Source organism: Lissotriton helveticus, chromosome 5_1 (assembly GCF_964261635.1).
Source record: "Lissotriton helveticus chromosome 5_1, aLisHel1.1, whole genome shotgun sequence".
In the NCBI taxonomy this organism is placed as follows: Eukaryota; Metazoa; Chordata; class Amphibia; order Caudata; family Salamandridae; genus Lissotriton; species Lissotriton helveticus.
In genome coordinates, this window is record NC_136065.1 from 461601332 (window position 1) to 461613350 (window position 12019).

The 12019-nt window shown below is 45.9% G+C and overlaps 1 protein-coding gene and 1 pseudogene across 1 annotated transcript in view; both read right to left on the reverse strand.

Moving 5' to 3' along the window:
- LOC144753216 (uncharacterized) overlaps window positions 1–12019 on the reverse strand; it is a 405054-nt gene that overhangs the window by 355454 nt on the left and 37581 nt on the right. The window lies entirely within an intron of this gene.
- Window positions 154–2297, reverse strand: LOC144756739 (28S ribosomal RNA; annotated as a pseudogene).

Genomic DNA, 12019 nt, shown 5'->3' on the forward strand with positions numbered 1-12019 from the left:
AGAGTCACTGCCTCCCTTCCAAGATGGCATCTCGTCCATCCGCAGCATGTGCCCAGCCCCGCCTCACACCCCAGCCCAACCAGCTTAGCCCTTAGAGATAATCCTTATCCTGAAGGATTGGAACTGACTTCCTTTACCTACATTGTTCCAACATTCCAGAGGCTGTTCACCTTGAGGACCTGTTGCAGATATAAGTACGGCCAGCGCAAGATTGACACCATCTGCCCTGGATTTTTAAAGACCAGCTAGAGCTTTCGGATGCCTTCAGAACTGCAACGCATTCCAAGGCTTGGACCACTCTCTTGAAATGAACCCATTCCACGACTCCCAACCCGTCACACAGAAAACATCTCTCCCCGGGTCTCCTCTTGGCTTCTCTGGGATCTTATGCGTTACCACACTGGATGGCATGCGGGTGCCGCCACTCAGCATTCGGGGATATGACCCTGACTCCCTTTCAATCAACCAAAGGAAACAGATGAAATTGCCAGTCCCTTTTGAATGGAGCTCACCTATCTATCAGGACCCGATTGACCCAAGTTCAACTGCTGTTCACATGGATCATTCTCCACTTTGCCATTCAAATTTCTTATTTGAATATTTGCTACTACCACAAAGATCTGCACCTGTAGTGGCTCCCCCCGGGCCCTCACCCCAGGCTTCCATGAGCACCACAGCAGACCTCCTACTGTGTTGAGGCTTAGTCCCCAAGGCTGTCAGCACTGGCGATGGCTGGGTATGGGCTTGATGCTCCAGCACCATCAATTTTCAGGGCGGGTTGAGTTAACAGGTGAGTTTTTACACATTCCTTAGCGGATTACAACTGCCATGGTCGCCGTCCTGCTGTCTATATCAACCAATACCTTTTCTGGGTTCTGATGAGTATTGGCATTGGGCTCCTTAACCTGGCATTCAGTTCATACCGCAGCATTCTGCATACCAAAAGTGCTACACCAGGAACTGGCATTTGATGCCCAACTCCACACCAGCAAGCTGGGATTCTTACCCATCCAAAGTTTGAGAATAGATTGAATTGTTTTGTCCCTTTAATCATTTGCTTTACCAGATAAAACCTGGGATTCTGAGCGCCTGCTATCCTGAGGGTAATCAGCTACTAGATGGTTCGATTAATCTTATACCCCTATACCCAGGTCGGATGACCGATTTGCATGACAGGACTGCTACGAACCTCCACCAGAGTTTCCTTTGGCTTTGCTTTGCCCAGGCATAGTTCACCATTTTCGGGTCCTGTCACAAACGCTCATGCTCCACCTCCCCAGTGATGCGGGTGAGACGGGCTAGTTGTGCACCCACTGCTGGGGCATTGTGGGATCCTGCCTCAGCCAACATGCATGGGCCCTCACCTTCATTGGGCCACAGGGTTTCGCTCAGCCCTCATACACATGCACGTGTTAAACGCCTTGGTCTGTGTTTCAAGATGCATCAGATGGGTAACCCACATTGCTGCCCCTGGCATCCAGCATGGGCCTCCCCACCCAGCCGCATAACACAGGCGGGGTGCACAGAGCACAAACCGTCCCAGTTAACAGTCCAGCCGGAAGAAGGGGGTCATATGCCCCTTTCACACTCTGGCAGACCCTGAGAGGGGATGAGGTGATTTATGGGGCAGAGCAGTGGCGGTCGAATCACCCTTGGCCCCGCAGACACAGTGAAGCTGCTGCTCAGGAGCTGTAACACTCTCCACCGGAGCAGAGAGCCACCTACCACCCCAAAGCCTTCCCAGTTGACCAGAAGCCAGTCATGGTGCACTGCAATGGAGGAAATATGCCCTGCAGGGGCCAGGTGCACCCAGACAATGGTCCGGCAGAGGTGATCTGCCATCCTGGGCGACCAACCTTCCTGCTGTGTTGAGTCCTCCAGGAGTGCTGCACAGAACCCACTCGTTTACCTCTTGATGGTTTCATGCTCTCTTGAACTCACTCTTCAAAAAGCTTTTCAGCGTTTTCTTATGGTACCTGTTTTCTATCAGTCTTGCACCCATATTTAGCCTTAGATTAAACTTACCTACCACTTGCTTTGGGCTGTATTCCCAAGCAACCCAACTCACAGAACACCTGATCCCGGTGCGCCAGGGGCTGCTACTGGTGTACCGCCATTCTAGAGGTGAGCCTCAACCAGAAGGACTCTAGGGAGTCAGTCTTCTGTACGTCACATTTCCTGCGTCGGCTACAGGGTGGGAATTCGGCGCTGGGCTTTTACCTCTTTACTCGCCGTTACTGAGGGAATTCTAGTTTGTTTCTTTTCCTCCTCTTAGTAATATCCTTCAATTTAGCGGGTTGCTACGTCTGATCTGCGCTTGTAGTCGGATGCCAAAGTATGGGGGGAGCTGGGACGGGACCCTGGGCTGCACGGTCAAGACAGCCCACCCTTTCCTGGATCGGAGACTGAATCTTGCAGGGGGCCAGGTTGGGAAACTGCACCCGCGGGTAGCCAGGAGACCCCTTCTCCATCCAGCCACAGAAGTGAGTGCCAGATGCGCATAGCACGGGCAACCATAAGACACCACAGACAGCCATGTGTGGCACACAGCCATGGGGAGTACACAACCAACGGGGCTCCTGTGTGTGCTCTGGGGCCCTATTTCAGCCGGGACGCCCATTGGCCTCCTTGGGTCACTTCTTTTTGCCCGGGCAGAGGCCCACGCAGCTAGAGAGTGGTCCACTCACCGGGCCAGCGTCATTTTGATACTGCTTCCTCGTTGCTGCGGCCACACTGCCTGCCACATTCGGGGAAACTGCTAGAGCCAGCCAGGTTCCTTCACAACTGTCAGCCCTGTCCAGGAGTCATGGGCTATGTCGGGCTCCTATGGCAGAAACCCAGGCTTCAGGATTACTGCTACTGTGGGGCTTTAGCACCTCACTTTCAGCACCATATTCGGCTGGCCAGGATCCCTCACTAGCTGCGTTCTTCATTGATGCATGAGCCGAATGCTCAACCACCAAGAGTCACAGGCAACGTTTGCAACGTTCGCCCATCTGCAGGTGCAGTAGAAGCACAAAGAAGGCGGTGCTGCCTCCAGAACGAAAGAGCTCAGAGGCACCCACTCCCGCACTACCCCTCCCCAAAGCAGTTCACACTGGCTTCGAGCAGGGGGCATGACGTCTATGCCGAGAGGAGCTGGGGTTCCTTTGCTGCCCCAACTCCTTCTCATTAAGGCTAACCCCGGGCCACAACTCCGCTCCGCCAGCGGAGTATGCAGGAATTTGTCTACTCCATGTTTCTCGTAGAACGCGGAGTACAGGGCAAATTCCTACTCCACAGCGGAGCAGAGTTGGCCAGCCCCCGACTTTAAAAAAATGAATAATACTTTATTGAAAAACAAAAAATAAACAATTACATGTACTGCCGGCATCCCCGGGCTGCCCTCCTCCTCTTCCTTGCCGTTCCTCTCCTACTTAGGTCGATCAGCTTGCAAAAACGGTGCATGCACTTGTGCGCATGAGCAGTTTTTGCAAGATGATAGACCCAAGTAGGAGACGGCGAGGATGAGGTGTAGGGCAGCCCAGAGACGCCGGCAATACAGATAAGTGTTTATTTTTTGTTTTTTATTAACAAACTACTATTCATTTTTATAAGGGGGGTGAAGGCGGGTGGCGGAGTAGAGCGGAGTTTGTTCCCAACTCTGTGGACCTCCGCAGAGTCCCTCTATACCCGCTCCACCCGGGGGTAATTAAGGCTGCCCTGCTGCCTGAGATGGACCGCTCCTTGGTTGCCCGAAATCCAGGTGCAGGAGGGCCCAGATGGCAGGGACTTTGGGAGTGCTCCCAATCCAGGCAGGCACTGCGATTCAGTTTCTGCTGGAGTTGTGCTTGGTGAAGGTGGGTTCCTTCTTGAGAGTGCTGCCCATTGTGTCGATCCTTGGCTTCTGGGAGTCTCTCAAAGTGTGCCGGTCAGGTCATCCCAGGTGCGTGAGCCCGCACAGCACCCCTGTGGTCGTGGACCGCTCTGACAACCAGGGCATGCAAGGGGAGAGCCGAGCCCTCTGCCTACGGATTCTGTTTGGGAGGTGGCCAAGGTTCAGGCTGGGGCCGCTCCGCTGTTAATGATCCTTCCGCAGGTTCAACTGTGGAAACCTTGTTACAACTTCTACTTCCTCTAAACTAAACACTCAAGTTTGATCATCTTCTCTGCGCTCCACCAGTGCTGTTGACAACCCGGTTGGGGATGATACAAGGACCTCACTGACAGCAGTGTGTACAAAGGGCAAGTTCTTAATCAATGCAATGTTCATGATCCGCACTTCCGGGGAATTCCTCGTTCATGTGAAAGAATTGCAATATCGAATGGGGACCCGCACCAGTCAGTTGGCTAAGAATGCATCAGAAGTAATTTCTTGGGATGCAACTTCCTGGGAATCAACTTCCTGGGAAGAACACTGGGAGTGGCTCAAATCCCGAAGAACACTACAGATTCACATATTGTAGTTTTGTTGTAGGAGGCATGTACTATACATGCCATTGTGTAGTATCCTTTGAAAGTCAGCAGATGGCAGCAAAGAATATATGCTGTCACAAGTCTTTATCAGCTAATTATGAGTCTATATACACCGATCGGCCTCATGTAGAAAGTCACTATCACTATTTCTAGAACAAGCCAAATGCAGTCCCAAAAATATTAAACAGTCAACTATTGTGCATAATCCCACATGCAGAACACAGTGATGCCCTTTTTTTCCAGCCATTAATAAAATACAGTGCCAGGTATGTAACAACTATCTACCACCCATCATACACCATGTTAAAATGACTGATTCCCATTTTCCTAACAGAAACTATTGGAATTCTGTGGAAGATGTGTTTATCAGCCTTTGTCATATGTCCCAGTCAAGCCTAATAGGAAACATTGCCATTTTAACATATACACAGATCCCTCCTAAAGTTCCCTTCACTTTCCACATTGACTTTTGACACACATTTGCATTCCTGCCACTTTGAGTGTGTTTCCTGGAAGCACTGACCTTGCTTACACAAACCATCTTCGCAGGAACACTATCACATTGTCTTGGCATTCTGTACAAGGCCTGCACGTACTTTGTGCAAAAGTGTTTGTTATTTACATCCATGTTGCGACACAGTTCTGAAGAATACAAACAACGGCAACCTGATAACAATCTCAGACCAAGGCAAGGCTGCTTCGTTCTATAAATAAACATCTGTTTCCGGGTACAATCAAGGAGGCACTTCTTCTGACTTAGAGAGGTCGCTACATGCTGAAGTGTTAGCCCAGCAGCTGACTGACATCTCTGTGAGGGGTATCCAGTATGTGACCAAAACGAAGTCATACATTCTTACCCATCAGGTATTGGGGTTGGATCATCTACTAGGGGGTTTCTAGGCAGAACATACACATACACCCTAGACATATAGGTTACGGTCTGCATAGTAGGGGTACGCCAGATTTTTATATTTTATATACTTGCATATATACTTTGTTTCAGTACAATGGTGAAACTCTTTCTTCTGTTGACTGTCCTGATACTTATTATAACTTTAATCTGCTTCTATCTATTGATCATTACAGCACAAATATTCTATACAAGAATCACTTTGGTTCAATAAATATTTAAAACGTCCCTTTTTGTAATCTTTGTATATCTCTCAGAGCAAACAAGTGTATAAGCAAAAGGCTCTAGGTCTGTCACTATGGTTCCGGAGGGAACACCGTTGTCATGTTCAGTGATTTCCAAAACTGTTTGTTCCCTGTCTTGGTTTTAGGGGGCTTTTGGTGGCACTGTGAGCTAGCTGGTTCAAGGCACAAGATATTCTGTGGGGGTGCACAGAATCAAGCTGGCACCATCCCTAAGCCTATGCCATCCACAACGCGCAGTTTCTACTGATAAGTGGAAACTACACAAAATGGCGCCTCCAATGTTAGTTGGGTTCTTATTTTGTATGGATCAACTGAGTAGTTCAATCCTGCCTTCTCAGAGATCTCTACACACCTTTTAACTGGAGACGTCTGAGGTGGCAGGAAATATCCACTCAGCTTTGTAGGTATACCCTATGTATTGGCTGTTTGCTGTTCAAGCTTGAAAGGATCTAGGGCCAGATGTAGGTAGCCCAATACCGGTCGGAAACAGCCGAAAATACCGATTTTCGGCCGTTTCCGACCGGTATTGGGCTATGGAGATGTAGGGGCTCAAAAAACATACAGAATCGGTAATTTTACCGAATCGGTAATTTTACCGAATCGGTAAAATTACAGAATCGGTAAATTTACCCATTCTGTACATTTTACCGATTCGGTAAATTTACCAATCGGTAAAATTACCAATTCTGTATTTTCAGATGTAGGTAGCACTTTGAACAGTGCTTCAGGCCTTTCAGGATTCAGTATTTACCATGTAATACAATTGCATGGTAAATACCGAATCCCTGTGTACATGCACATCTGTGCATGTACACCTGTGCCATGTGGCACACAGACATGCCCTAAGGGCATGTATGTATGCCACATGGCGCACAAGCCAGTTACAGGTGTGCAACAGGGTGTCAAAGTGACACCCTGTCCCCCTTTGCAATTCGGATTTTTACCGATTCGGTAAATACCGATTTGGTATTTGCTATTGAATCCTATGGGCTTCAAGGCCCATAGGATTCAATAGCAAATACCGATTCGGTATTTACCGAATCGGTAAATACCGAATCTTGCCGATTCGGTAAAAAATACCGAATTTTTACCTACATCTTATTTACCGATTCATAAATACCGAATCGGTAAAATTCGGTATTTATGAATCGGTAAATGAGATTTACCTACATCTGGCCCCTAGTGCCCACTATATTAACTGAATTCTGTAATTCATTTCTTGCATACATGGCACAAAACATCTCTGAGAAATGCAGATATGCAGTAACTCAGAAACTACTACAAAATGGCCTCACACTAGATGCTGGGGACGTTCCCTTTATTATACAGACACACAAAGCATATAGAACAGAGATATTTTATTCCTGGGTTACATTCCCAACTGTAAATGATGCAACACAGGTATTTCACGAATACACTGAGGATGAAATACCAGATGCGTACATTCCAAATGAGGCAATACAAGTTCCACTCACCTACCAAGAACACACACCATAGAAAATGTGAGACTGGGCCCACTCTGCAATGAGGGGGCCACATGGCCAGTCCTATCCACATATATGGGAAACAGCGTTTACAATGCTGTAAACACAATGCCGTAACTTTACAACATGGTCGTTATAACGACCGCATTGTTACCACGCGTGACACTACATCGCAAGTCGTATCAACGACTTGCTGTAGGGGGTGTGCAACACTAGGGAATGGGTTGGATTTTAAATCCAACACCTTCCCTGCTTTTGCACAAACTGGAGTAGGAATATAATTAGTTCTATTCCTAAATCCAGGGAGCCCCCTACTGCAAGTCGTTGATAAAACTTGTAGTGTAATGGCACGTGTGATAACAACACAGTCGTTGTAACGAGCGCATTGTAAAAGCATGCGTTGCGACGTCACATATTTCACATACACACTCATCCTTGTATCAATAATTTGACAGAAGCTCAGATACAGGGATTATACAATAATCTAGTAACAATATACAGAAGCCTTACACAGTTTGTGATGCGAACATTAACACTTACTCCTGCACAGGCTGTTCAAACGGCACTACCACAATTGTTCACACAAGGCATTAGTCCACAAACACTAAATGCAGTCATGAGAAAAATTCCCTCCTAGAGGGAAGAAATTCAGTTTTGAATTGTACAGTAAACAAATCAGCTTGAAGCAGTGTTTCTCCATAGCGACCCGCAGGATAAACAGATGCTTGCCAATGGGGATGGCTCCTCGGGGAGAGGACAGTACTACTCGGAGTACAGTCTTTTGCTGCCGCATATACCAGAACGCATGTTACCACTCCACTCAAGTTTTACCTGCAGTATTGAAACAGGTCCAGAATGAGCATTGGCAGCACCTGTCCTGTACATAGAAATTAGCCTGATGGGCAACTTTGCCACAATATCTGTTATAGTGTTGAGTAACATTAAACGTGAAGCAGCAGCGTTAGCTATACACCAACGATTAAGGGATATGACTCCAGCACAATAGGAGCACAAATTACCTGAACTATTGAAGAAACCTATGCTACATTGGGTAGAGATCATTTGGGGGTCAGACCTAGGAAACCACAATTAAAGAGTAATTCTGAAATGATAACTCTAAGCAAGCACCTGACTCTTCGCAAAGAAGAAGTGAGACAATAAAAAAACAAGGATAAAATAAAGTCATGGGGAGGGTCTCCTACAGAGGAATCCATTGAGAAACGTTATAATTTACGAAACCGTGATAATGTTAAAACACCTGGCAGGTATCAGGATGCTGATACACATTCCTCTTGTTCCTTACGGTATTCATTCGATAAATGTTCGTAGAGAGGAGGACGGTCAGAACTCAGATTACAGGAGCACGTGAATCTAAGGAAGAACTCACAAAGCTCGTCTGACCACATTATTATGCAAGAAGATAAGTCTAAAACGTCAAAACCTTAATTCAAAAACAAGAAGGTAGCATGACTTAAGGTCAGGCATACCCCAGATATTGAGGACTCTGCTTCTGAACAGGGACTGGGCATTGACAATGATAGACAGCACAGCAGAAGTCACTATAGTTCGCCTAAACCTGATGGATTGTCTGGTGAGAGTAGCACTGAGTGAGTACATCACGGTGGAAACACTAGATACCAGAGTAAGCGTTCCACATCGTTTACATGAAGTCCAACTACGGTTGGAAGGGCACATACCTAGGTTCAATAATGTCTCTCTTTTGGGAGGAACTCACTCAAGGTAACGATATTCTTCTGGCTGAAAAGGATTGGCCATCTGATTTCATAATGGATTGCCCAAATGGGGAAAAAGTAATTTTACCATTTTTTTCCAAACTTGTTCCAGAATTAATTAAACATTCATACGCAAAGGAGTGGGCAACTTGAATACCAAAGTGTAATAGAAAGCTACACCTCTTCAATGAATAATCCTTTGTTTCTGGTAACAAAACCAGATCATTCATATCGTCTAGTATTAGATTACAGACATTTGAACACAGCTACTCGTACATTTGCAGTACAAAATGCACAGAATGCCGCACTAATAAGATTGTGCGGAAGATATACAAAACAACACTAGATATCTCAAATGGATTTTTCTGTCAAAATATAGAGCCTGGAACCAGGTATTTGACTGCCTTCCCACGCTAGGTTCACAGAAACAATTCTGTAGTTTACTTCAAGGGTATAAGAATAGCTCTGGGCCACTCTCAGCCAGAATTATGGAACTACCTGACAATTTTGATGACCAGGCATTGTCCTATGTTGATGCCATATACTTAACGGACAATGATCTTATGGATCACTTGACTAGAGTGGACTGCATAATCCTGGGGTTTTCTCACATGGATGATAGGTTTAATTTTCAATAAATCTAAATTCGCCCACCTCAGTGTCCTATTTTTAGGAAACTAGTTGTCAAGTTAAAGGAAAAGCCTGGCGACCCATTTTTATGAAAAATGTGCATTTCTTCAACTTCCAACAACTCTAAAAAGACTACAATCTGAGAAAGGATTTCAAATTTTGGCAGAACATACATTATAGATTATGCAGAACGGGTAAAACCACTCTACGATTTATTATGTCCAAAATTTTCAAGCTCAAGTTGGACACAGGAACATACAGAAAATATACGGTCTATACAGGCTACACACACATATGTAAATGGTACAAATCTGGTGATCCTTGTAATTGTGGGTATATCAGGATACACATGTCATGTTCAAAGAAGGTGACACAGTACCAATAACATATACATCGAATTTACATACCAATGCTGAAATGCGTTTTGCAACTCCGGAAAAAATACTGACAGCAGTACAGACTGCTGTAGTGAGAGAGCGAGCCCTGGCTCAAGGGAAGCTCTGCATCCAAGATGGATACAATGGGCTAACTCACTCACTGTCACAGATGTAGACTACAGATTTGATTTTACACTAGAAACGCAAGCATTCCTGCCAGTACGAACAAAAATATCCTCTGCCTAATGAAATCATGCCTATAAATGGCTATGACTATATCATTTACATTGATGGTTCTTTTCACCCTGCTGTAGGGACAAAACACCAATACCCAGCCGGATGCACAGTTGTAAAAGGCTGTATGCTGATGGAGAATTCCATTCTGAGAAAACCTACACACAGTCACTAGGTGACTACACAGCCCAGCTTGTAGAACTGAAGGCTCTAGTACTGGCACTACAGACTACGGATGCTGGATTCCCCACACTTATAATGTATGATTCTTATTACTGAGTACAGTCATATAATGAGTACCTACATAATTGGAGCTAGAATGGATTCAGAGATTCAAAAGACTGCACAGTAAAGCACAAGATGCTTTAGGAACAGGTGGAAAAGCTGAAAGAATGCTTGCCACAGTCTCGTGTCATTCAAAGTGTTGGCGTTCACGTTGCAGGGAATTCATGACTGATGAAGCTGCAAAAGTGACAGTTTGTAATGCCATGGTTGCTGCAACCCCTCATTCTAGTACAAGGAGTATCAGAGTCATCATGGTGGCCATCAATGCTACTTGCAATGAGACACACCTGCCACAAGGTTTTCCACTCAAGTACTCCTTAAATGCACAAAACATACCATATGCTCAGATTCCATGAGTGGGGATGGAGTAATACCAAACCGTCAATGCAGACTGGGATTAATTCTAGCTGCACATGGGGATCTGGATTCCGCACATACAAGGGTGACTGCTACAATTTAGTTATTGCAGCAACACTATTGTTGGCCTGGTCTTTACAAATAGACCAATGATTTCGTCCTTAGATGTGACATCTGGCAGCAGATGAAGGGTTCACTGTGGCAAGTCCACCACAGACACCTCTACTGATCTCAAACAAGCCATTGGCTTGTGTTTACTTGGACCATTGCCACCCCCTAGCATCTGATGGGGATTACAAGTATATCTTGGTGGCAGTGGATTCCTGCTCTCAATTCCTTTGGGTTTAGCTACAGCGATTGGCTGTCACCCAAACTGTTATAAAGGATCTGCGAGTCTTCATCAGGAAAGACCCAGTTGGTGCATTACTTTCTGACCAGGGTCCAGCATCTAGCTTTGGGGCTTACAAGGAGGCCACAGTAAGTTTGGGTGTGTTTCTCGTCTTTATATTATCCCAAGGGAAACGCTGTAGTGGAGATGAAAAACTGCGATTTAAAGCGGTCTTTAACAGCGAGGGTCTTAGGCTCAGGACGTGGTTGGGCCTGTCACCTATATGGGGTCCAGAGGGCTTTAAATAACATGCCAAGAAAGTTCTTGGGTGGTCGGACACCTTATGAGATCTTGTTTCGGGTTAAGATATGGGTCCCAGACCTCGATAATGCCAGCACAGTGGCGGCAGAAACACCGTTTGACATCAGTGAACGTTTGGCTTTTTACAGGAATTAAATTACTTTTGGGACGAATAAAGCAATGTCCAAGTAAAATGCACTGACACTGGAGAAGTGAAGATAGTTACAGCAAAACCCTGCTGGGTCCCGAAGGTTGGGGATCTGGTCAGAGAAAAGATTGTGGACACGTAAGTGTTTTTGCCATCCTACAGAGCACATGTGCCTGTCCTGGCAGTTGATGGTACAACAACTGTGCTTCTCCCGCCCCTTGCCGGCCATCGAGACAAAAGATTTGTATACATTGATCTGCTCAAACCACGCTATGTGGTTGATCCTCAACAGTAAGCTGCATGGGCTCCTGGGTAGCTACCAGTCTCTTCTTACTAACGTCCAGGAGGTTCAGATGAAATCCTTCATTACAAACAAAGCTGGCTCTCTCCAATGAGAGACAACACTAAACAACAACAAAGTATGTCTTCTACCTGTTGCAAAAACTACAACTGTACAGTAATCAAGTACAGAAACACAAATTTCAATTGAAATCCTGAAAAGAACAAGGTCTACGTCAACGTACTACAGATTG